Source organism: Callithrix jacchus, chromosome 22, assembly GCF_049354715.1.
Source record: "Callithrix jacchus isolate 240 chromosome 22, calJac240_pri, whole genome shotgun sequence".
NCBI lineage: Eukaryota > Metazoa > Chordata > Mammalia > Primates > Cebidae > Callithrix > Callithrix jacchus.
The window spans coordinates 14,177,177-14,200,766 of record NC_133523.1 but is presented as its reverse complement, the minus strand read 5'-3'; the positions used below and the strand labels follow the sequence as shown (position 1 = coordinate 14,200,766).

The window sequence follows — 23,590 nt, the reverse complement described above, 5'->3', positions numbered from 1 at the left end:
GAGCCTCCATCCCCCTATGGATAAAGTTCAGGAGAAGCCCACGTGATGAGGTGATGTTCAGCCCCACTCCTGGCCCAGAGCACAGGCTGGACAAATATCAGAGTTTGCAGTTTGATTGGGCCATCCTGGTAGAACAGAGTTTTCCACCAGGGAATATTTAGCAATATCAGGAGGTCACACTGCTGGGTGGGGGGTGGGGGTGGGGGCAGGGAAGAATGGGGAGCAGTGCAACTGGCATCTAGTGGGTGAAGGCCAGAGACGCTATTCAACATCCTGCTATGCACAGAACACCCTACCCCTGAAGAATGGTCCAGACTCAAATGTTGACAGTGCTAAGATTGGGAAACTGTGGGTCACCTTCAGTCTAAAAGGCCCATGGGACAATATTCAGGGAGACACCCAGGAGGCAGCTGGGCTCAGCGTGAGGGTACCTCCTGAGAAGTGCATCTGTGAGTCACCTGCCTGGAGAAGATGGTGGATGGTAGGGGAGTAGGTCAGTGAGATCACTCAGGAGGGAGGTGGGCAGAGAAGAGGAGGGGAGGGCAAAAGTGCTGCTTTTTTCTCTTTGGCGGAGTCTCTCTCTGTCGCTCTGTTGTCCAGGCTGGAGTTCAGTGGTGCGATCTCAGCTCACTGTAACTTCTGCCTCCCTGGTTCAAGCTATTCTTCTGCCTCAGCCTCCTAAGTAGCTGGGACTACAGGCATGCATCACCACCCCTGGCTAATTTTTGTATTTTTAGTAGAGATGGGGTTTCACCATGTTGGCCAGGCTGGTCTCAAACTTCTGACCTCAGGTGATCCGCCCACCTTGACCTCTCAAAGTGCTGGGATTACAGGTATGAGCTGCCACCCCAGCCTTTTTTTTTAAAAATGAAATGGAATTTTGCTCTGTTACCCAGGGTGGAGTGCGGCGGCATGATCTTGGCTCACTGCAACCTCCAGCTCCCGGGTTCAAGCAATTCTCCTGCCTCAGCCTCCTTAGTAGCTGGGCTTACAGGATCATGCCACCAACGCCGGGCTAACTTTTGTCTTTTTAGTAGAGACAGCGTTTCGCCATGTTGGCCAGGCTATCTCGAACTCCTGACCTCAGGGATCACAGCTACATTTAGAGAGAGGACAGGCAGCGGCACGGAGTTGGAGCTGGAGCTGGAGTTTGCAGAAGAGCAGTAACAGGCACCATCACTTGCACCTAGACGTCAAGGAACCCAGGGTCTAGAGCCGTGTGGTTTCCACGCCACCGGAACCCTCAGCCTGACACAGCCCAGGTCTCAGTGGGGTGAGGTTAGAGTGGGAGGGCAGGAAGTGGAGACGGTGGCTGGACAGGGGAAATGGCAGGAGAAAGCTGTCTGGGAATGGACAGGTCAGGTCATGGCAGGGGACCAAAGATAAGAAGAGGGATCTCGCTGCACCCTGCTGGTGGTGACATAAAATGGTTCAGCCGCGGTGGAAAACAGTTTGGGAATTTCTCAAAAAGCTAATCAGAATATGACCCAGATATTCCACTCCTAGGTATATACCCACAATAACTGAAAACTAGTACTTGCCAGGTACAGCGGCTTACAGCTAGGATCTCAGCACTTTGGGAGGCTGGGGCAAGAGAGCATCACTTGAGCCCAGGAGTTCCAGACTAGCCTGGGCAACAACATGGCAAGACTTCGTCTCTACAAAATATAGAAAATTAGCTGGCTGTGGTAGTGCGTACCTGTAGTCCCAGATACTTGTGAGGCTGTGGTGGGAGGATAGCTTAAGCCTGGTAGGCTGAGACTGCAGTGAGCTGAGATTGCACCACCGCATGCCATCCTGGCTACAGAATGAGACCCTCTCTCAAAAAAAGAAAGAGAGAGAGAGAGAAGGAAAGAAAGAAGAAAGAAAGGAAGGGAGGGGAGGGGAAGGGAAGGGAGGGGAGGGGAGGGGAAGGGAAGGGAAGGGAAGGGAAGGGAAGGGAAGGGAGGGGAGGGGAGGGGAGGGGAGGGGAGGGGAGGGGAGGGGAGGGGAGGGGAGGGGAGGGGAGGGGAGGGAGAACAGGTACTCACATATGTAATTGTAGAGGAGTACTCAGGATAGCACTATTTATGATAGACAAAGGTAGAAACAACCCAAATTCTACCAACAGATGAATGGATAAACAAATTGTAGTCCATCCATGCAACAGAATATTATACAGTCATAAAAAAGACATGAAGCCCAGGCACAATATCTCATGCCTGTATTCCCAGCACTTTGGGAGGCTGAGGCGGGTCAGGAGGTCAAGCCAGCCTGGTCAACATGGTGAAACCCCATCTCTACTAAAATACAAAAACTTAGCCAGGCGTGGTGGAGGGCAACTGTAGTCCCAACTACTCTGGAGGCTGAGGCAGCGGAATGGCTTGAACCGGGAGGCAGAGGCTGCAGTGAGCCAAGATCACGCCTCTGCACTCCAGCCTGGGTGACAGAGTGAGACTCCATCTGAAAAAAAAAATGTAAAAATAAAGCCCTGATCCATGCTGCAATGTAGATGAGTCTCATAAACATTGCGCGGAGTGAAAGAAATCAGACACAATAGGTCCCACCATGTATTATTCCATTTATAGGAAATATTCAGACTAAATAAATTAACGGAGACAGAAAGTGGAGTAGCAGTTGCCAAGGGGACTGGGGAAGGAGGATGGAAAGAGAAGCCCATACCCAGGAGGAGTGGTTATAGGACCTCCTTTTGGGGTGACAAAAATATTTTGGAGCTAGATAAAAGTGACGGTTGCATAACACTGTGAATGCACTAAAATGTCACTGAATTGTACACTTCATAGGGTTAATTTTATGTTATGTGAATTTCATGTCAATTTTTTTTTTGAGACAGTCTTCCCTCTGTCACCCAGGATGGAGTCCAGTGGCATGATCTCAGCTCACTGCAACCTCCACCTCCTGGGTTCAAACAATTCTCATCCTCAGCCTCCCAAGTGGCTGGGATTACAGGCCTATGACACCTGCCCAGCTAATTTTTTAGTATTTTTAGTAGAGACAGGGTTTTGCCATGTTGACCAGACTGGTCTCGAACTCCTGGCCTCAAGTGATCTGCTTGCCTCAGCCTCCCAAAGTACTGGGATTACAGGCGTGAGCCACCATGCCTGGCCTCTATTTGTAATTTTGTACCTTTTCGCCAATTTTACATATATATGTATATATATATATGGAGAGAGAGAGAGAGAGAGAGAGCGCCTGACCAACATGGAGAAACGCTGTCTCTACTAAAAATACAAAATTAGCCAGGCATGGTGGTGCGTGCCTGTAATACCAGCTACTTAGGAGGCTGAGGCAGAATAATTTCTTGAACCTGGGAGACAGAGGTTGTGGTGAGCAGAGATGGTGCCACTGCACTCCAGCCTGGGCAACAGGAGTCTCAAAAAAAAAAAAAAGGAAAGAAAGAAAGAAAGCAATTCAAAGGTGAGAGGTGAGCTGGGTGTTAAATGGCCCCTTCTAACATATGCTGGCCACTTTCCTTCTCCCCATCCACGCACAAGCCGCTTGGGACCATTTTTGCCAAACCCATCGAGATCATCTCTCCAACTTTAAAAGAAGCACATGCTCTTCCCTCTGCTTGGAATTATCTTCCTCTCACCCACCCAACTAACTCCTACTTACCGGCCATTTTTTCTGAGGGCTTCCCCAGTCACTGGGCTCAGTTCAAGCCCGTACTCAATGCAGCCACAGCCCCTGTGTATCCTCGGTCCCAGCAAAATAGCTCTTGGAATGATTTTTTTTTTTCTTTTCTTTCTTTTTTTTTTTTGAGAAGGAGTCTTGCTCTGTCACCAGGCTGGAGTGCAATAGCGCCATCTCAGCTCACTGCAACTTCTGCCTCCTGGGTTCAAGCAATTCTCTTGCCTCAGCCTTCCAAGTAGCTGGGACTACAGGCACGTGCCCTGCTAATTTTTGTATTTTTAGTAGGGACAGGGTTTCACCATGTTCGCTAGGCTGGTCTCAAACTCCTGACCTCAAAGCCCACCTCAGCCTCCCAAAGTGCTGGGATTACAGGAGTGAGCCACCGCGCCTGGTCTATTCTTTTTGTTTGTTTGTTTTGTTTTGAGTCAGACTTTTGCTTTTACTACCCGGGCTGAAGTGCAATGTGCAACCTCGGCTCACTGCAACCTCCATCACCCTAGTTCAAGCCATTCTCCTGCCTCAGCCTCCCAAGTAGCTGGGATTACAGGCATGCACCACCATGCCAGGCTAATTTTGTATTTTTAGTAGAGACAGGGTTTCCTCCATGTTGGTCAGGCTGGTCTCAAACCCCTGACCTTGGGTGATCCGCCCACCTAAGCCTCCCAAAGTGCTGGTATTACAGGCATGAGCCACCTCATCCGGCTCTTAGAATGGTCTGTTTAGCCCTGGATAGGGCTGTAAGTTCCATGCAGGTAGAAGGGGCCTTTCTCATTCTCTATCTTGTCCCCAGCCCCGGCTGTCACATAGCACATATTCATTCAACAAATGCCAAGTTTGCACATGGTGCCAGGCATTGCTCTGCAGTGAATAAACAGAAACACATAAATTAAAAGCACATATTCTATGTGACATGTGCTATGGAAGAAAACCCAGCAAGGTAAGGAGATGGGAAGCCCTGTTTGAGGAGGTGATATTTGAACAGAGATCTTAAGGGAGGGAGGAAAAGCATTCCAAGCAGTGGGCACAGCCTGTGTAAAGGCCCTGAGGCCGGACCATGCCTTTAAAGAACAGTCAAGAGGCCAGTGAAGCTAGAGAAGAGTGAGTGAGGGGGATACTGGGAGGAGATGAAAGCAGAGAAGTGACAGGACAGGTTGTCTGGGTCCTGGGGGGGTCACTGGGAGGACTTAGGTTGTTACTCTGAAGAAGGTGGGAGCCACAGAGGGTCCTCTAAAAGGTTTTAACAGGCAGCAATGTCACAAACGGAGTGAAGGGGGAGCAAGAGCTTCCTCACTACCCTGCCCTAAAGGAACTGAGAGTTGTGAAAAGTAGTGGAATTTGTGATTTGTTTAATACAAGGTGGAGCTAATGGGATTTGCTGACAGACTGGATGCAACTCCAAGGTTTTCTGCCTGGGCATCATTTAGGCTGGAGGTTTTGTTTTATTTTTGAGATAGGGTCTCACTCTGTCATCTAGGCTGGACGGCAGTGGTGCAGTCATAGTCCGCTGCAGCCTCGACCTCCTGGGCTCAAGTGATCCTCTGGTCTCAGCCTCCCAAGTACCTAAAACTACAGGCGTTTACCACCATGCCCAGCTACTTTTTTAATTTTTTTGAGGAGATGGGGGTCCCACTTGTTGAGTCCCTGAACTCAAGCCTCAGCTTCCCAAACTGTTGGGGTTACAGGCATGAGCCACCTTGCCTGGCCTAGGCTGGAGTTTTTAATGGAATGAATAGAAGAGAAGGAGGAGGGTGAAGGACAAGAGATTAAAACAGTCAAACAGGAAGACTGAGGGTGGAGGAAGGGAGGGGAGAGAAGCTCCAGTGGAGGAGGAAGGCAAAAGCAATAAAATCCTAGTGGGTGTGAGAAGATGCCTTTGGGCAGGTGGAGGGAGGAGAGGTCCTTGTCCTCAGAAACTAGAGAGATGGAGACTGTGGTCCCCTAGGAAGGGGGAGGATTGGGGAGAAGGGGTTCTGTTGGGGAGGGGGAGGGGGTGAGAAGAACCTCTCCTTCATCCCTGGGAATTATCCAGGCACTGGTGACACCTCTCCCTTCTGGGTTATAACTCCTAGTGGTCACTCTGGCGGAGGCGTGATGGGAAGTGGAGAATAAGACTCTTTCTCCACTTTCCCCAGCAGGTATGGCTGGGGAGGTGTCCTCTCTGGCCTTTGCCTGGAGTGATCCAGCCCCCTCCCCTCCTCCACACACACCTGCCTCCATTTCCCCATAGTCCTCGGAGATTAATCTCCACCTCCTTCTACAAGGGCCCACAGACACGGGATTTGTGAAGGAGAGGAGAAATGACATTGTTAACACCCCGGGAAAACCTCATGCTGAGTTCCCACTAGCCTATCAGATTCCACCCTCCCACACCTCAGCCAATTAAATCCTCTTATATCCCTCAGTCAATCAAACCTCTATGTCCTGTTTCTCATCAGATTGGACTCTGCCCTCTGCCCCCTCCATCAATAAAACTCTACTCTCCAACCGCTCAGCCAATCGGACTCCACCTTAGTCTATTAAACTACTCTCTTAACTCTCAGCCAATCAGACTTCCATATTCTAGTTTCCAGCCAATCAGACTTTGCTTGTCTGCCCACCTTACCACTTCCACTTTTCAGTTCCTCAGCCAATCAAATTCTCTCCTCCCCTTTTCCCCCAGCTCCCCCAGCCTATCAAAAGCAACCTCGTCCCTCTGTGAATAAGAATTCCCTTCAGGAGAAGCAGGCAGATATCTAGGCCTGGCTCTGACACTTACCAACTCTGTGGCCTCAGGTACGCGTCTTAGTGTCTCTGTGCTTCATTTTTCTCAACTGTAAAATGGGAGTGCTCCTCCTTCTTCCCTCTTAAGGTGGTCCTAAGGTCCCAAAAGGGTGTGAACATCGTCTGTCCTTAAGAAAATGTTGTGTAAATGTCCCTTATTCTCACACTTTTCCTCTTTATCCCAATCCCTGAAAGCTGTTGCCTCTGCTGGAATGCTCTTGCCTGTGGGACCAACTCCTATTCATTCTTCAAAGCCCCTGCAGTGCCCCCTCTTCCAGAAATCTTTCTATGCCCCCATCCCAGGCTGTACCTTAACCTCATATCTAGGTTGTTTCAACTAGCCCAATCCTGACCACAGGGGGCTGAGAGTGACTGGCTGCTATTGCCCCCAATCTGGGAACCTCAGAGCCCAGGGCTTGGGCCTTTTGGGGACCCAGAATCTCCCAGTATGTGACTGGGCACAATAGAGGTAGGTGCCTTTCCAATCTTTGCTGACAAATTGGGTCAGTGGGAAAAAACGTATTTTAATCCTGATCAGCTTCAGTGGAATCCAACATTGGCCTTTGGTGGGGAGAGGTGTTAAATCCCTTAAGATCATGTACAAAATCAGGAGTTCATTTTCCAGCAGAGATTGGGAGTATAGCGTATAATACCAGATTTAAAAAAAATTTTTTTTTAATTTTGTGGGTACACAGTATTTCATCAGATTTTGAAAAGAAAATGAATTAAGAACTTGGTGGGGAGGGGGTGGTGTTGTTTTTAATTTAACAGACAGGGTCTCTCACTATATTGCCCAGGTTGGTCTTGAACTCCTGGCTGCAAGTGATCCTCCTGCCTCAACTTCCCAAGGGCTGAAATTATAGGCATGAGCTATTGCACCCAATGAGAACTTTGTTTTACTAATTGGAGTCCCAAAAAGGGATAGTTACTTGCCCAAGTTCACACAGCCTGGTGAGGACAGAGTTGGACTTGACCTCTTTTTTTTTTTTTTTTTTTTTTTGTTGTCCCTTAATGGACTTGGACTCTTGTGGTCCATCTGAGGAGTGTCCCTAGATTCCGATGCCAAGCATGGAAAAAGGCCTTCATCCTCACAAGCCGATTTAGGACGAAAGAAAATTTACATTTATAATAACAAACCCAAGGCCAGGCGCAGTGGCTCATGCCTGTAATCCCAGAATTTTGGGAGGTCAAGGCAGGCGGATTATCTGAGATCAGGAGTTCAAGATCAGCCTGGCCAACATGGTGAAACCCCCATCTCTACTAAAAGATACAAAAATTAGCCAGGCATGATGGTGGGCACCTGTAATCCCAGCTACTCTGGAGGCTGAGGCAGGGAGGATTGCTTGAACCTCGGAGGCGGGGGTTGCAGTGAGCCAATATCGCACCACCGCACTCCAGCCTGGGTGACAGAGCAAGACTCCATCTCAAATAATAATAATAATAAGCCCAACCATCAGCCAGTCGAGTCGATGGATGTTTCCTGAATGCTGTGTGCCAGGCACCAGTCACAGCCCTTGGGATGCCACTCTGAGCAGGACAGGTTCCTGTTCTCACACAGTTTCCATCCAACTGCGGGAGGCTGAAATAAACAAGCAGATGAATAAGAGTGCACCAGATAGCGATCTGCATGAATAGGATGAGGTCACAGGGAAGGACTGGAAACCTGGTCTAGAGAAAGTAGTCAGGGAAAGCATCTAAGAAGGAAGTGATATTTGAGTGATCCTTGAATGACAGGAAGAGGTGAATATGAGCATTCCAACAAAGTGAGCAGTAAGTGCAGAGGCCCTGGACCTCGGGGCAGGGGGTGGCGCGGGGGAGACCCAGCGAAGGGAGCTCAGAGGGATCAGTAGAAGCCAGAGAGTGAATTCTCTTCTGGGATTCCCCTATGTGCCAGGGAGAATGAGAGGGAAAGAGAAAGGGTACGCCAGAGGAGGGGGACCGGCAGCAGCCAATGGCTGGAGGCAGGTAAGTACCAGGCATTCTGCCGCATTTCAGCCTCCAGAAATAGGCCCTGCCTACTGCTGTTCTGATATCACCAGAAGAGCAGAGAGCAGGAGTGATTAGGTTGGAGCAAAAGTGGCGGCACCACCACCTCCACCAGGGAACCAGTTGCTGCTATTTGTGATCACAGGCCACCACAGGCTGATTTGGCAAGGATTATGCATTGGCAAAGGTCAGATCCCCCAGCTAATGTTTGTGTTTCTAGTAGCGATGGGGTTTCACCATGTTGGCCAGATCCCCAAAACAGCAAAGCAATGCAGCAGCAGGCTCCCTCCCAGGAAAACCCGGCCTTTGGAATCTCTTCTCCCTGGCTTCCGAAGGGTTAAGAAGCTTCAGGAAATGTCTCAAAAATGCTCGCAGACTGGATCTAGTCTGGATCCTTCACCTCTCTGAGCCTCTGTTGGCCACTTTATTTATTTATTTGTTTGTTTGTTTGTTTATTTTTGAGACAGGGTCTCGCTCTGTCCCTCAGGCTGGAGTGCAGTGGTGCAATCACACCTCACTGCAGGTGAGGTGTTCAACGATCCTCCCACCTGAGCTTCCCAAATAACTGGGACTAGAAGTGTGCGCCACCACATCTGGCTAATTTTTTTTTATTTTTTGTAGAGACAGGATTTTCCTGTGTTGCTCAGGCTGGTCTGGAAGTACTGAAGTCAAGTGATCCTCCCTCCTCAGCCTCTCAAAGTGTGGGATTGCAGACATCAGCCACCGTGCCTGCAGTTGACCACTTTTTGTTTGTTTGATATATCTGAAAATCAAACACTTAATACAGGCTCCAACCTCTGCCTATGTGATTAAATTCATCTTCACAATAAGGTTGTAAGGTAGGGGCTTGGATTATGATTATTTGCAGGTGGAGACACAGAAGCTCAGAGTAAAGAAGTAATCTACCCAATTTGGGGGTTACACCCAGGGCTGTCAAATTCCAGAGAACATGAAGCATGAAGCTGTTGGGGCTGGAGCAGGGAAGTGGGGCTAGTAATTTTTTTTTTTTTTTTTTTTGAGATGGAGTCTTGCTCTGTCACCCAGGCTGGCGTACAGTGGCACAATCTAAGCTCACTGCAACCTCTGCCTCGTGGGTTCACATGATTCTCCTGCCTCCACCTCCTGAGTAGCTGGGATTACAGGTGCCCTCCACCTTGCCCAGCTAATTTTTGTATTTTTAGTAGAGATGGAGTTTCAACATGTTGGCCAGGCTGGTCTCAAACTCCTGACATCGTGATCCATCTGCCTAGGCCTCCCAAAGTGCTGAGATTACAGGTGTGAGCCACCGCACCCAGCCCAATGTTTATTTTTTTCAGAGATTGGGATCTCATTATGCTGCCCAGACTGGAGTGCAGTGGCGTGATCCTAGCCCACTGCAGCCTTGAACTCCTGGCCTCAAGCGATCCTCTTGCCTCAGCCTCCTAAAGTGCTGGTATTACAGTCATGTGACACCATGCTTGGCCTCTTAGGGAGTCAAACCTAAGACATTCCTTAGCAACTGGGTGGCACCCAGTGGCTACTCAGCAGATGGGAGCTATTCTTTTTTTTTTTTTTTTTTTTTAGTTTTGAGACAGAGTCTCACTCTGTCACTTAGGCTAGAGTGCAGTGGCATGATCTCGGCTCACTGCAACCTCCACCTCCCAGGTTCAAGCGATTCTCCTGCCTCAGCCTCCCAAGTACCAGGGATTATAAGTGTGTGCCACCATGCCTGCCTAATTTTTATATTTTTAGTAGAGATGGAGTTTCACCATGTTGACCAAGCTGGTCTCAAACTCCTGACCTCAAGTAGTCCACTCACCTTGGCCTCCCAAAGTGCTGAGATTACAGGTGTGAGCCACCATAACCAGCAGCATATGAGAGCTATTCTGATGACCATTAACCTCAGGCTGGCATGGGACTACCTCTCCTAGCCTCAGTTTCCTCATCTGCAAAATGAGGATGTTAACCAGTCTCCATCTATCTCTCCTTGATAGCTTTGAGAGGCATCAGAGGGGTAAAGTATGTAACATAAGTGGTGGGGCTTAGCAGTCCCTCAAAAAGTTAAACATGGAGTTACCACGTGACAATACCACTCCTAGGTAAATGCACAAAAGGACTGAAAATAAGTATCCAAACAAGTACCTGTACATACATATTAATAGCAATACCCTTCCACTCTCCTCAAAAGTAGAAACAGGCCAGGCACAGTGGCTCACACCTGTAATCCCAGCACTTTGGGAGGCCAGGGTGGGTGGATCACTTGAGGCCAGGAGTTTGAGACCAGCCAGGCCAAGATGGTGAAACCCTGTCTCTACTAAAAATACAAAAATTAGCCAGGTGTGGTGGCTGGCGCCTGTAATCCCAGCTACTCGGGAGGCCGAGGCAGGAGACTCACTTGAACCCAGGAGGTGGAGGTTGCAGTGAGCCGAGATCACACCACTGCACTTAACAACAGAGTGAGACTCTGTGTCAAAAAAAAAAAAAAGTATAAACAACTCAAATGATCACCAGTTGTTTCATAGAGAAACAAAATATTATATTGCTACAATGGAGTATTATTCAGTCACAAAAATTAATGAAGCATTGATCCATGCTACAATCAATGTGGATGAACCTCAAAAACACGATGCTGGGTGAGAGAAGCCAGACTCAAAAGGCCACATAGTGTAAGATTCCATTGATCTGAAATACCCAGCATTGGCAGGGCACGGTGGCTCATGCCTGTAATCCCAGCACTTTGGGAGGCCAAGTCAGGTGGATCACCTGAGGTCAGGAGTTCAAGACCAGCCTGGCCAACATGGTGAAACCCTGTCTGTACTAAAAATTCAAAAAATTAGCCAGGTGTGGTGGCATGTGTCTGTAGTCCCAGCTACTTGGGAGGCTGAGGCAGGAGAATCACTTGAACCCAGCAGCAGAGGTTGCAGTGAGCCAAGTTCATGCCACTGTACTCCAGCCTGAGTGACAGAGTGAGACTCTGTCTCAAAACAATAAATACCCAGCATAGATTTATAGAGACAAAAAGCCCATTGATAGTTGTCAGGGGTTGGTGAGAGAGGGGAACAGGGAATGACTGATTGCTCAATGAGTACAGGGTTTCCATCTGGAGTGATGAAAATATTTTGGAACGAGATAGAGGTGATGGTTGCACAATACTGTGAATGTACTAAATGTCATTGAATTGTACACTTCAAAATTATCTTTTTTTTTTTTTTTTTTGAGACTGAGTTTCACTCTGTTGCCCAGGCTGGAGTGCAGTGGTTCATTCTCGGCTCACTGCAACCTCCACCTCCCTCAAGCAATTCTCCTGCCTCAGCCTCCTGAGTAGCTGGGATTACAGGCGCTGGCCACCACACCCAGCTAATTTTTGTATTTTTTGTAGAGATGGGGTTTCACTATGTTGGCCTGACTGGTCTGGAACTCCTGACCTCAGGTAATCCACCTGCCTCAGCCTCTCAAAGTGCTGGGATTACAGGGGTGAGCCATGGTGCCCAGCCCAAAATGATTAATTTTATGTTATATAAATTTCGTCTCAGTAAATAAGTAAATGGTGGGAAGTTGATCAATATGCTTTCAATTCACCAATTCCTTTGCCACAGCCAGGAGATAAAACCATTATCATTCCCATTTTAGAGCTGGAAAAACAAGCCGCAGAAAGGGAGAGGTGCTCCACCCAGAGAATGGGGAAGCCTGGACAGGACCTAGGGCCTCCCTGACCTCCGGCACTTTCCACTCCTCTGGCTGAGAACCACGCAGGTGACAGGTACACAGTGAAATCACCACCCTTAGGCACAGATGGCTCAATGAAAGGGCCGAGAGCAGAACCCAGGACACTGGCATACTTGACCTGCTTCTTTTTCCGTAGTCCGGGAGAGCCCAGCCAGAGAGGCTGAGAGCTATGGAACTGTTCTATTTAGACAGAAAACCTTCCTGAGTTTTCACCTCTTCATGCCGGTCCTTTGCTGAATGCCCCAAGAAGAGTCAGCCCCGGGGCCAGCCCTTACGGACTCCCAGTCTAGAGACTACTGAGTTGGACACAGACACTCCCAACCTCTCAGAATCAAGACTGAGACACAGAAGGCAGCCTGAAACCAGCAAAGACAAAAACAAGAAGCCAGAGAGGAAAGAAAAACTTCCTGGAAAAGGGGATATTGGAGGTGGGGTTTTTGTCTCTGTTTTTGTTTTATGATAGGGTCTCACACTGTTGCCCAAGCTGGAGTACGGTGGCACCATCATGGCTCACTGCAGCCTCAACCTCCTGGGCTCAAGTGATCCTCCCACCTCAGCCTCCCAAGTAGCTGAGACGACAGGTACATGCCACCATGCCCCGCTCATTGTTTTATATTTTGTAGAGACGAGGTCTTGCTGTGTTGCCTATGCTGGTCCCCTGGACACAAGTGTTCCTCTCATCTCAGCCTCCCAGATTGTTGGGATTACAGGCAAGAGCCACCATGCCCAGCCACAGGTAGGTTTCAAAGAATGTATAGGAGTCTGCCAGGTCAAATGGAAAGGCTTGGGAGTATTTTACACATTCATATGCTTAACCAATGGGGAATGCAAGGTAATTCCTGGGGAGGGAAAACTGGTCATATCTGCCAGAATTATATATGCATTGATCTAATTATAGGGAAGTGAAATAAGCCAGTCACAAGGATAAATATTGTGCGATTTCATTGATGTGATGTATCTAGAGTAGTCGAATTCATAGAGACAGCAGAATGATGGTTGTCAGGTGCTTGGGAGAAAAGTGGGGAATAGGAAGTTAATGTTTCATGGGGACAGTTTCAGTTGGGGAAGCCAAAAAGTTCTGGAGCTGGCTGGTAGTGATGGTGGCACAGCACAGATGTACTAAATGCCCTGGAACTGTACACTTAAAATGGCTAAAATGGCTCACGCCTATAATCCCAGCACTTTGGGAGGCCAAGGTGGACAGATCAGGAAGTCAAGAGATCAAGACCATCCTGACCAACATGGTGAAACCCCGTCTCTACTAAAACTGCAACAATTAACTGGGCATGGTGGCGCGTGCCTGTAGTCTCTGCTACTTGGGAGACTGAGGCAAGAGAATCACTTGAACCCGGGAGGCGGAGGTTGCAGTGACCCAAGATGGCAACACTGCACTCCAGCCTGGGCAACAGAGTGAGAGTCCATCTCAAAAAAAAAAAAAAAAAGCTAAAATGGTGAATCGTATGTTATGTGTATTTTGCTACAGGAAAAAAGTAATGTGGTATTACTTCGTCTGAATGACCCAGTAAGTCAAAGTAGCATGTGTTAAGGTACATATTTATTTTTATTTTTTAAATTTTTTTGAGACAGAATCTTGTTCTGTCGCCCAGGCTGGAGTGCAGTGTGCAATCTCCACTCAGTGCAACCGCCACCTCCTGGGTTGAAATGATTCTCCTGCCTCCCCTCCCGAGTAGCTGGTATTATAGGCATGCGCCACTACGCCCAGTTAATTTTTTGTATTTCTAGTACATACAGGCTTTCACCATGTTGACCAGGTCTCAAACTCCTGACCTCAGGTGATCCGTCCACCTCAGCCTCACAAAGTGCTGGGATTACAGGCATGAGCCACCATGCCTGGCCTAAGGTACTATATTTATAATTATATTTTTAAATGGGGGGTTGGCTGTAGTAGGTAAAGTTAGCAATAGTAACAGATTAATATGAATAACAATATTAATAGGTTTGTTTGTTGTTTGTTTGTTTGAGACAGAGTCTTGCTCTGTCACCCAGGCTGGAGTGCAATGGCGTGATCTTGGCTCACTGTAACCTCCGCCTCTTGGGTTCAAGCAATTCTCCTGCCTCAGCCTCTGGAGTAGCCAGTAGTACAATTGCACACTGCCATGCCCAGCTAATTTTTTGTATTTTAGTAGAGACAGATTTTCACCATGTTGCCCAGGCTGGTCTCAAACTCCTGAGCTCAGGCAATCCGCCCACCTCAGCCTCCCAAAGTGCTAAGATTACAGGCTTGAGCCACCATGCCCAGTCTCATTTGAGGTATTTTCTAATTGCACAGTGGTGCTATTAATAGTTGCAGTTATAATGCACAATCTTATTGTGAGATGTTGTTTTTATTGTTGTAGCTAATTTTTTTTTTTTTTTTTTTTGAGACGGAGTTTTGCTCTTGTTACCCAGGCTGGAGTGCAATGGCGCGATCTCGGCTCACCGCAACCTCCGCCTCCTGGGTTCAGGCAATTCTCCTGCCTCAGCCTCCCGAGTAGCTGGGATTACAGGCATACGCCACCATGCCCAGCTAATTTTTGTATTTTTAGTAGAGACGGGGTTTCACCATGTTGACCAGGATGGCCCCGATCTCTTGACGTGATCCACCCGTCTCGGCCTCCCAAAGTGCTGGGATTACAGGCTTGAGTCACCACGCCCAGCCTTGTTGTAGCTAATTTTTAAAGTAAACACTTTCTACACTCAAAAAAAAAAAAAAATTCCTAAAAATCAAACACTTCAGATTCGCGGCATAACCAATCAGAAATAAACTGTTTTAGCTCAATAATTTAATGGCATATTCCCTAGTGGAATATACCAAAATGATGAAAAGCGTCAGGGAAAAATTTTAAACTGTTTTCAGTAACCATATCACTTAAGATACTGTTGGTGTGTTTTTTTGAGATTAACATGCATGTATTGTGAAATAAAGCAAATGAGTAACTGTGTTGTTGATGATGAGAATTTGGATTTTCAAGGGAGAAAATAAAAATGCAGGTATAAAATTGATCAGGCTAAATAAAAGGTATTTTGTCCAAAATACAAATTGGAAGCATCAATACAAACTCATTTTATATATATATATATATATATATATGTACTCATTATACAGACATATATATAATGAGTCTCCTGAGTAGCTGGGATTACAGGTGCTTGCCACCATGCCTGGCTAATTTTTATATTTTTAGTAGAGATGGTGTTTCACCATGTTGGCCAGGCTGGTCTCGAACTCCTGACCTCAGGAAATCTACCTGCCTTGGCCTCCCAAAGTGCTGGGATTGCAGGTGTGAGCCACTGCACCCAACCTATAGGGTCCAGCCCTATGGGTTCTGTGAGCCCCTCCCTGCTGGTACAGAGACGAGAAACTGTAGAAATAAAAGACACAGACACAGAGATAGAGAAAAGAGAGTTTGGGCTCAGGGGTCCACTGCCAGCTAAAGTACAGAGACCTTCAGTGGCACCAGGTGCCTGCACACTCTGCACAGGGGGCAGGGAAGGTAGGGTGAGGTACTGGTGGTCGGTGATAGGGTCAGGTAAATCACGTGTCTTGGAGAGAGGGGACCCAATACTTTCAAGTAGCCGAGGCAAGGAGAAAACCTAATGCGTCAGCGCTCTTCACATATTTGTCAGAAATATCACAGACATTAATTCTTATCTTCTGAGAAAAAGAGAAACCAGGTGCAGAAGCAGCACGTGAGAGTGGGCATGGAACGTGACCACTGAAGCACAGCATCACACAGACACAGTTAAGCCCCCGGATGTATGCGGGCTTCCCTGACAGCCATCAGGCCTTGCCACAAGAGCTTGGAGAAGCAGAGTTTTCTCCTAACTCCCCCAGGAAGGAGAGGTCTCGGTCATTTTGGACATCTCCTTCCCTAGGTGGCTAGACAGCGGGCACTTTCACAGCGCTGGCGCTGCTACCCTCCAGCAGCCCTTATGCGGGTGTGACAGAGGGCTCAGAGCATCTTGCCTTAGGATCACTTTGTTCACAATGTCGCCTCAGTTCCATGCTTCATAACCCGATAGTCATTAGTAAAATCAAAGGTTATATTGAGTATATAGCTTTATGATTATAAGTAACTATAAGATTATATATGATTATATAAAGGAATACCTATGTGCCTACATTTCTAATCTTTTCTATGTCAGGGAATCCCACAGCACTTGTGGGGTTTCCCTGCTACACAGCCCATGTTGTATATTAAAAAAAAAAAAAAAAAAGGTAGTGGGAGGCCAGGGGTGGTGTCTCACACGTATAATCCTAGTAGTTTGGAAGGCCAAGGCAGACAGATTGCCTGAGCCCGGGAGTTCAAGACCAGCCTGAGCAACATGATGAATGAAACCCTGTCTCTACAAAAAATACAAAAGTTAGCTGGGCATGGTGGAGCCCAGTGGTCCCAGTTACTTTGGAGGCTCAGGTGGGAGGATCACTTGAGCCTGGGAGGCAGAGCTTGTAGGGAACCAAAATGGCACCACTGCACTCCAACGTGGGTGACAGCACCCCCCCTCCCAAAAAGAAAAAAAAAGGTAGTGGGGGATTTTTCTATTTGTGTCCAGAGAAAAGACCTAGAAACAAAATGAACCCGTCAGCAACGAGCACTTCGGCTCCTTGACTGTGGTCTCTACCTCATTTTCCTATCAAAGGAACAAGGGTTTCTCAAAGAAATTGCTGGTCCCAGGCCTGTGGCAGGAAATGAACAAGCTGTTCCAACAGTATCCTGTGAGAACGTCTCGTTACACCATGAAGCAAGAAAGCCACCTAGGACTCCGAGCCATGTCAAAAGAAAAGGAACTCAGCAGCCAACATGAAGAGACACTCACTGGCCAAAACAGGAATCCAATTTGATTATTAGTATTGATAAAAACTGCAATGTATTGACACATTGTAATCATTTCAATTAATGGACTCATAAATCTATAAGGGAAAAAAATCTCAGAGTTTACTTTTTGAGGATGTTAAGGTATTCAATAATTATTTTGAGAACTAGAAAAGAGGTCGGAGGCAGTGACTCATGCCTCCGTGAGTAATCCCAGCACTTTGGGAGGCTGAGGCAGGTGGATCACCTGAGGTCTGGAGTTCGCGACCAGCCTGGCCAACATGGTGAAACCCCATGTCTACTAAAAATACAAAAAATTAGCCAGGCATGGTGGTGTGTTCCTGTAATCTCACCTACCTGGGAGGTTGAGGCAGAGAATTGCTTGAACCCGGGAGGCAGAGGTTGCAGTGAGCCAAGATCATACCACTGCACTCCAGCCGGGGTGACAGAGCAAAACATCTCTCAAAAAAAGAGAAAAGAAAACTAGAAAAGAAAAAGACTCAAGGACTCATCTTGCCTTTCCTATATGAATAATACCACTGAGTTACTAAATGGAAGATGAAAGACTGTTTCTTTCTTTCTTTTTTTTTTTTTTTGAGACAGATTCTCACTCTGTCTTCCAGGCTGGAGTACAGTGGCAGGATCTCAACTCACTGCACCCTCCACCCTCCAGGTTCAAGCGATTCTCCCGCCTCAGCCTCCTGAGTAGCTGGGATTACAGGCACACACCACCACACCTGGCTAATTTTGGTATTTTTAGTAGGGATGGGCTTTCACCATGCTGGCCAGGCTGGTCTTGAACTCCTGACTTCGAGTGATTCGCCCACCTTGAACTCCCAAAGTGCTGGGATCACAGAAGTAAGCCACCGTGCCGGCTGAGACAGTTTCTTTTTATAGAAGTATTTCAGCTAATACATGAAGGAGGACTATTATCACTCAAATATCATCATGTTATACCTACTAATGAATTAATAGATCTTGGCAATGATCTTCAATAGCAGATAATATCGCAAAAGAGAGACAATGGGTGGAGTATAGAAGAAATAAGATGAATTGTGATTTGAAGATGTCAGTTCGGTGACGGGTATGCACAGGGGTTCATTTGACAGTTCTCTCTACTTTTGAATATGTTTGGGATTTTCTATAGAAGATATGTTTAAAGCCCTCTGCCCTGTGTCATTTGCTTAAGCAGAGTGATGACTGCTAGGAGCCTGTGGGTGCTCCATAAATATTCTGCCAGGAAGTGCTAACATCTGGCCCCATTCCCCCACACTCAGTCCTGGCCTCTTGCATACCATCAAGAGCTAAGCTGGCCATATCTCTGCAATATCTCATGTCCTGAGTTACAAAACTCCCTCCTCCCCAGTTCCAGGACCAGGTGCCTGAGAGATTAAATCTCACCCTGATGTCCCAGAAAGATGCAATTGAAGTCAACTTCTGCCCACTGGGGATGGCAGAAAAGCCCCAGCTGGAGGCTGCGTGGTCACTGGCTCATGTCATGATGGGAGTTTCTTTTTGGTGAATTGGGTTTGACCGATTTGGGGACTGGCTGACCTTGGCTTTCATGATTTGGCTGCAGTTCCAGATTGACTCCAGGCCCAGCCCTAAGGCCCAGCTGGCTGCTGGAAAACCAGGGGCCAGCAGGGAAGCCCTGGGCTTGGACAAGTGCCCCAGATACAGAAATAATGCATGACTGTAACTCTGGACTCCTCTAGGACATGGGAATCCAGCCATAGTAATAATTAAATGGATTATTTCCGTGGAATGAACCTTAGCTGGGGAGGCTGGGGCAGGTGGGTGGGACAACAGGAACCCAAGACACCACCATCCTCTACTCCCTACTCATCAAGTATTTTCCAATACTCATCAAGTATTTTCCTTTCGTGTGTGTGTGTGTGTGTGTGTGTGTGTTGAGACAAAGTTTCATTCTTGTTGCCGAGGCTGGAGTGCAGTGGCGCAGTCTTGGTTCACTACAACTTCTGCCTCCTGCCTCAGCCTCCCGAATAGCTACAACAGCTGGGACTACAGGTGCATGCCACCACAACCAGGTAATTTTTTTGTATTTTTAGTAGAGACAGGGGTTTTACCATGTTGGCCAGGCTGGTCTTGAACTCCTGGTCTCAGGTGATCCGCCCACCTCGGCCTCCCAAAGTGTTTGGATTACAGGCATGAGCCACCACGACCAGCCATGCTAGGCACTGTTTTAAGCACTTTATACAAGTATCAACTCACTTAACGCTAACAGTCACCCAATGCGGTTAGTACTATTCTCCCATTTTAGAGATGGACAAAATGAGAAATAGAGATAAAGTCACTTGCTCCAGCCAGTAAGCAACACCATAGGCATTTGAACCCAGGTGGGCTGGCTCAGCAGAGGTCAACAAAGTTTGTCTTAAAAGACCAGACAGGCCAGGTGCAGTGGCTCATGCCTGTAATCCTAGCATTTTGGGAGGCCAAGGCAGGTGGATCACCTGAGATCAGGAGTTCAAGACCAGCCTGACCAACATGGAGAAATCACAAAATACAAAAATTAGGCAGGTGTGGTGGTGGCATCGGTAATCCCAGCTACTCAGGAGGCTGAGGCAGGAGAATTGCTTGAACCCAGGAGGTGGAGGTTGTAGTGCGTCAAGATTGCACCGCTGCACTGCAGCCTGGGCAACTGGAGTGAAGCTCTGTCTCAAAAAAAAAAAAAAAAAAAAAAAGGCAACCAGCAGCCCTCAGAGATGCTCTGTGGAGTAGCCATTCTTTTATTCCTTCACTTTCCTAATAAACTTGCTTCCACGTTACTCTGTGGACTCACCCTGAATTCTTTCTTGTACGAGATCCAAGAACCCTCTCTTGGGGTCTCAATTGAGACCCTTTTCCTGTAACAGTAGTCGTGGGGTCTTCATTATTGGCATCATTAGTGCTACCACAGTGAATGCTGTTAACTCTGACCTTAAGCCCAACCCCAGCCCTGCCCCAAGTCCCTTCTCCTCTGGCCTGATCTCACTTAAGATCCAGGGCCCGAGGCTCGGCCTATCTGTGCCAATACTTCTATAAGGTCTTTTAGGCTGACTATGGCACCATGGATGCCATGGTAACTTCTGTGTCCTGCACGGACATTCCAGATGAGTTTCTGGAACTAGAAAAGTCTGAAGTAACTGGAAGGCCACCAACTCCTGCAGTGCCTAATTAACTTGAGACAGTCTTCTATTGTTCCTTATTCCTGCCTCAACTGATAAGGCAATTGGACTTTGTAACTTACCTTATGACTCCAGACCCTAAGACCCCCCTCTGAGCTTGCAAAAACTGCCCTAAACTGTAACTTCTGTAACTTTCCACTGCCTACCCCAAACCTATAAAACCAACTCCTATCCCACCGCCCTCTGCTGACTCTCTTTTCAGATATAGCCCACCCACACCTGGGTAAATAAACAGCCCTGTTGCTCACACAAAGCCTGTTTAGGGGTTCTCTTCATTCAGAGCGCACATTTAACAGCTACTACTCATGGGAGCTAGCCTTGCTCCATAGTCAGTGGCTACTCTTGTGACCCACCCCAGACTGTCTGGAGGGGCCTTGATTTATCCTGACAAGCGGGCCTCCTGAGGTGGGAGGAGACCTGGGTAGGAGGTGATTCATTATGGGATTTCCAGCTTTCCTTCTGCCTCCCAGGCCCAGCCCAGCCCCGATGCATTGGTGTGTGGGTGCCTGAATATGTGTGTACATGTGTGTATATATTTCAGAGCCCAACCCCAAACTAACCCCACATCATTCATCAGGCTTTTTGTGCATTTAGCAATCTCTTCCTGACACTCACTTGGTCTTGAGTCTATGCTGGGCAATTCTGGACACCCCCAAAAAACTTAGCATCTCATAGTCTTGGGGAGACAAAACTGAACAAAGAACCTTCTAGCCCTGCAAGCACAGCCTAGGTTAAAGGGAGGAACAGCAGGTCAGGGAGCTGGGAGGGAGTAAGGGGAGAAAGAGTTAACCACGGAGCCTTCCTGGAGGAGGTGTCCTACCCCAGAAAGTCACAAATCCTAGGTAGACCTAAGGAAAGAGGCTGCCATTCATGACATGCCCCTGGCTTAACACAAGGCAGTGTCTGCCCCAACTCCAAGCTTTAAAGAGAAATCTGAGCCAGGTGCAGTGGTTCATGCCTGTTATCTCAACACTTGGGAGGCCAAGGCAGATGAATTACCTGGGGTCATGAGTTCAAGACCAGCTTGGCCAACGTGGTAAAACCCCCATCTCCACTAAAAAGAGAAAAATTTGCTAAGCATGGTAGTAGGTGCCTGTAGTCCTAGCTACTTGAGAGGCTGAGGCAGGAGAATCACTTGAACCTGGGAGGTGGAGGTTGCAGTGAGCTGAGATTGAGCCACCGCATTCCAGCCTGGATGACAGAGTGAGACTCCATCTCAAAAAAGAAAAAAAAAAAAAAAAAAAAAGGCCAGGCACAGTGGCTCATGCCTGTAATCCCAACACTTTGAGAGGCAGAGGTGGGTGGCTCAAAAGGTCAAGAGATAGAGACCATCTTGGCCAACATAGTGAAATCTCATCTCTACTAAAAATACAAAAATTAGGCAGGCATGCTGGCACGCACCTGTGGTCCCGGCTACTCGGGAAGCTGAGGCAGAAGAATCACTTGAACCCAGGAGGCAGAGGTTGCAGTGAGCTGAGATTGTGCCACTGCACTCCAGCCTGAATGACAGTGAGACTCCATCTCAAAGAAAAAAAAACCCAGCAATATACCACTGTACACCTATTAGAATAACCAAAATCCACAACATTGACAACACCAAATGCTGACAAGGAGAAGGACCAACAGCAAGAATTTTCACTCTCTGCTGGTGGGAATGCAAAGTGATACAACCACTTTGTCTTTTTCTTTTTTCTTTTTTTGTTTTTGAGACAGGGTCTTTTTATATCACTTAGGCTGTAGTGCAGTGGCATGATCATAGTTCAGTGCAGCCTCAAACTCCTGGGCTCCAGCGATCATCCCAACTCAGCCTCCCGAGTAGCTAGGACCACAGATGCACACCACCACACCCACTTAATTTTGTCGTTGTTGTTGAAGTGGGGTCTTGCTATGTTGCCCAGTCTGGTCTCAAACTCCTGGGCTCAAGCAATTCTCCCATCTCAGTCTCCCACTATGCTGGGGTTAGATGTGAGCCACCACACCTGGTCAGTACAGCCACTTTGGAAGACAGTTGGGCAGTTTCTTATAAAACTAAACATACTCATACTATATGATCTAGCAATCGAGCTCTTTGGTATTTACCCAAAGGAGTTGAAAACTTAAGTCCACACAATTTCTGCACACAGATGCTTATATCACCTTTATTCATAATTTTTTTTGAGACAGAGTCTTACTCCTTTGCCCAGGCTAGAGTACAGTGGTGAGATCTTGGCTCACTGCAGCCTCCGCCTCCCAGGTTCAAGCAATTCTCCTGCCTCAGCCTACTGAGTAGTGGGACTACAGGTGTGTGACACAACACCCAGCTAATTTTTTGTATTTTTAGTAGAGACAGAGTTTAGCCATGATGGCCAGGGTGATCTTGAACTCCTGACCGGTGGTGATCCACCTGCCCTGACCTCCCAAAGTGCTGGGATTACAGGTGTGAGCCACCGCACCTGGCCTTTTTTCATAATTGCCAAACCTTGGAAACAACCAGGATGTCCTGTAGTACGTGAATGAACAAACTGTGATACATCCAGATAATGGAATATTATCCAGCATAAAAAGAAATGAGCCATAGTGAACCCAGACCATCTGACACACGTCTTAGTTAATTTAGAAGATTTATTTTGCCAAGGTTGAGGACACACAGGTCAAACGGCGTTAGGAGGTCCTGACAACATGTGCTTGAGGCAGTCGGTGCACAACTTGGTTTTACACATTTTAGGGAGTTGTGAGACATCAATCAATATATGTAAGAAGTACATTGGTTCAGTCTGGAAAGGCAGGAAAACTTGAAGCAAAGGCAGGAAGACTGGAAGCAGGGAGGGGTTTCCAGGTCACAGATAGGTGAGACACAAATGATTGCATTCTTTTGAGTTTCTGATTAGCCTTTCCAAAGGAGGCAGTCAGATACGCATTTATCTCAGTGAGCAGAGTAGTGACTTTGAATAGAATGGGAGGGCTCATGCCTGTAATCCCAGCACTTTGGGAGGCCAAGGCAGACAGATCACAAGGTCAGGAGTTTGAGACCAGCCTGACCAACATAGTGAAACTCCATCTCTACTAAAAAAAAAATACAAAAATTAACTGGGCATGGTGGTGTGTGCCTGTAATCCCAGCTACTCAGGAGGCTGAAGCAGGAGAATTACTTGAACTTGGGAGGTGGAGGTTGTAGTGAGCCAATATCACCCCCACTGCACTCCAGCCTGGGTGACAAAGCGAGAGTCTGTCTCCAAATTAAAAAAAAAAAAAAAATGGGAGGCAGGATTGCCCTAAGCCAGTTTCCAGCTTGAGTTTTCCTTAGTGATTTTAGGGGCTCAAGATATTTTCCTTTCACACCATCAAGCCATAAGACATGGAGGAAACTTAAATGCGTATTACAGAGTGAAAGCAGTCGATCTAAAAAGGCTACAGTACCATGTGATTCCAATTGTATGACATTCTCTGAAAGGCAAAACTACAGAGACAGTAAAAAGATCAGTGGCTGCCAGGGGCTAGTGGGGAATACAGGAATGAATGTGTAGGTAG

General features: G+C 47.5%; 1 long non-coding RNA gene across 2 annotated transcripts; it reads left to right on the top strand.

Moving 5' to 3' along the window:
• Window positions 1-391: 391 nt before the first annotated feature.
• LOC144580720 (uncharacterized) lies at window positions 392-16,946 on the top strand. Of its 2 annotated transcripts, XR_013530733.1 has the most exons (7): window positions 392-493; window positions 6,293-6,405; window positions 11,989-12,118; window positions 12,273-12,512; window positions 12,708-12,820; window positions 13,828-13,945; window positions 16,726-16,946. It is a non-coding gene; the product is annotated as an uncharacterized LOC144580720 (long non-coding RNA). The 2 variants fall into 2 exon arrangements; XR_013530734.1 differs by having other exon boundaries at window positions 11,989-12,512.
• The last annotated feature ends 6,644 nt before the right edge of the window (window positions 16,947-23,590 follow it).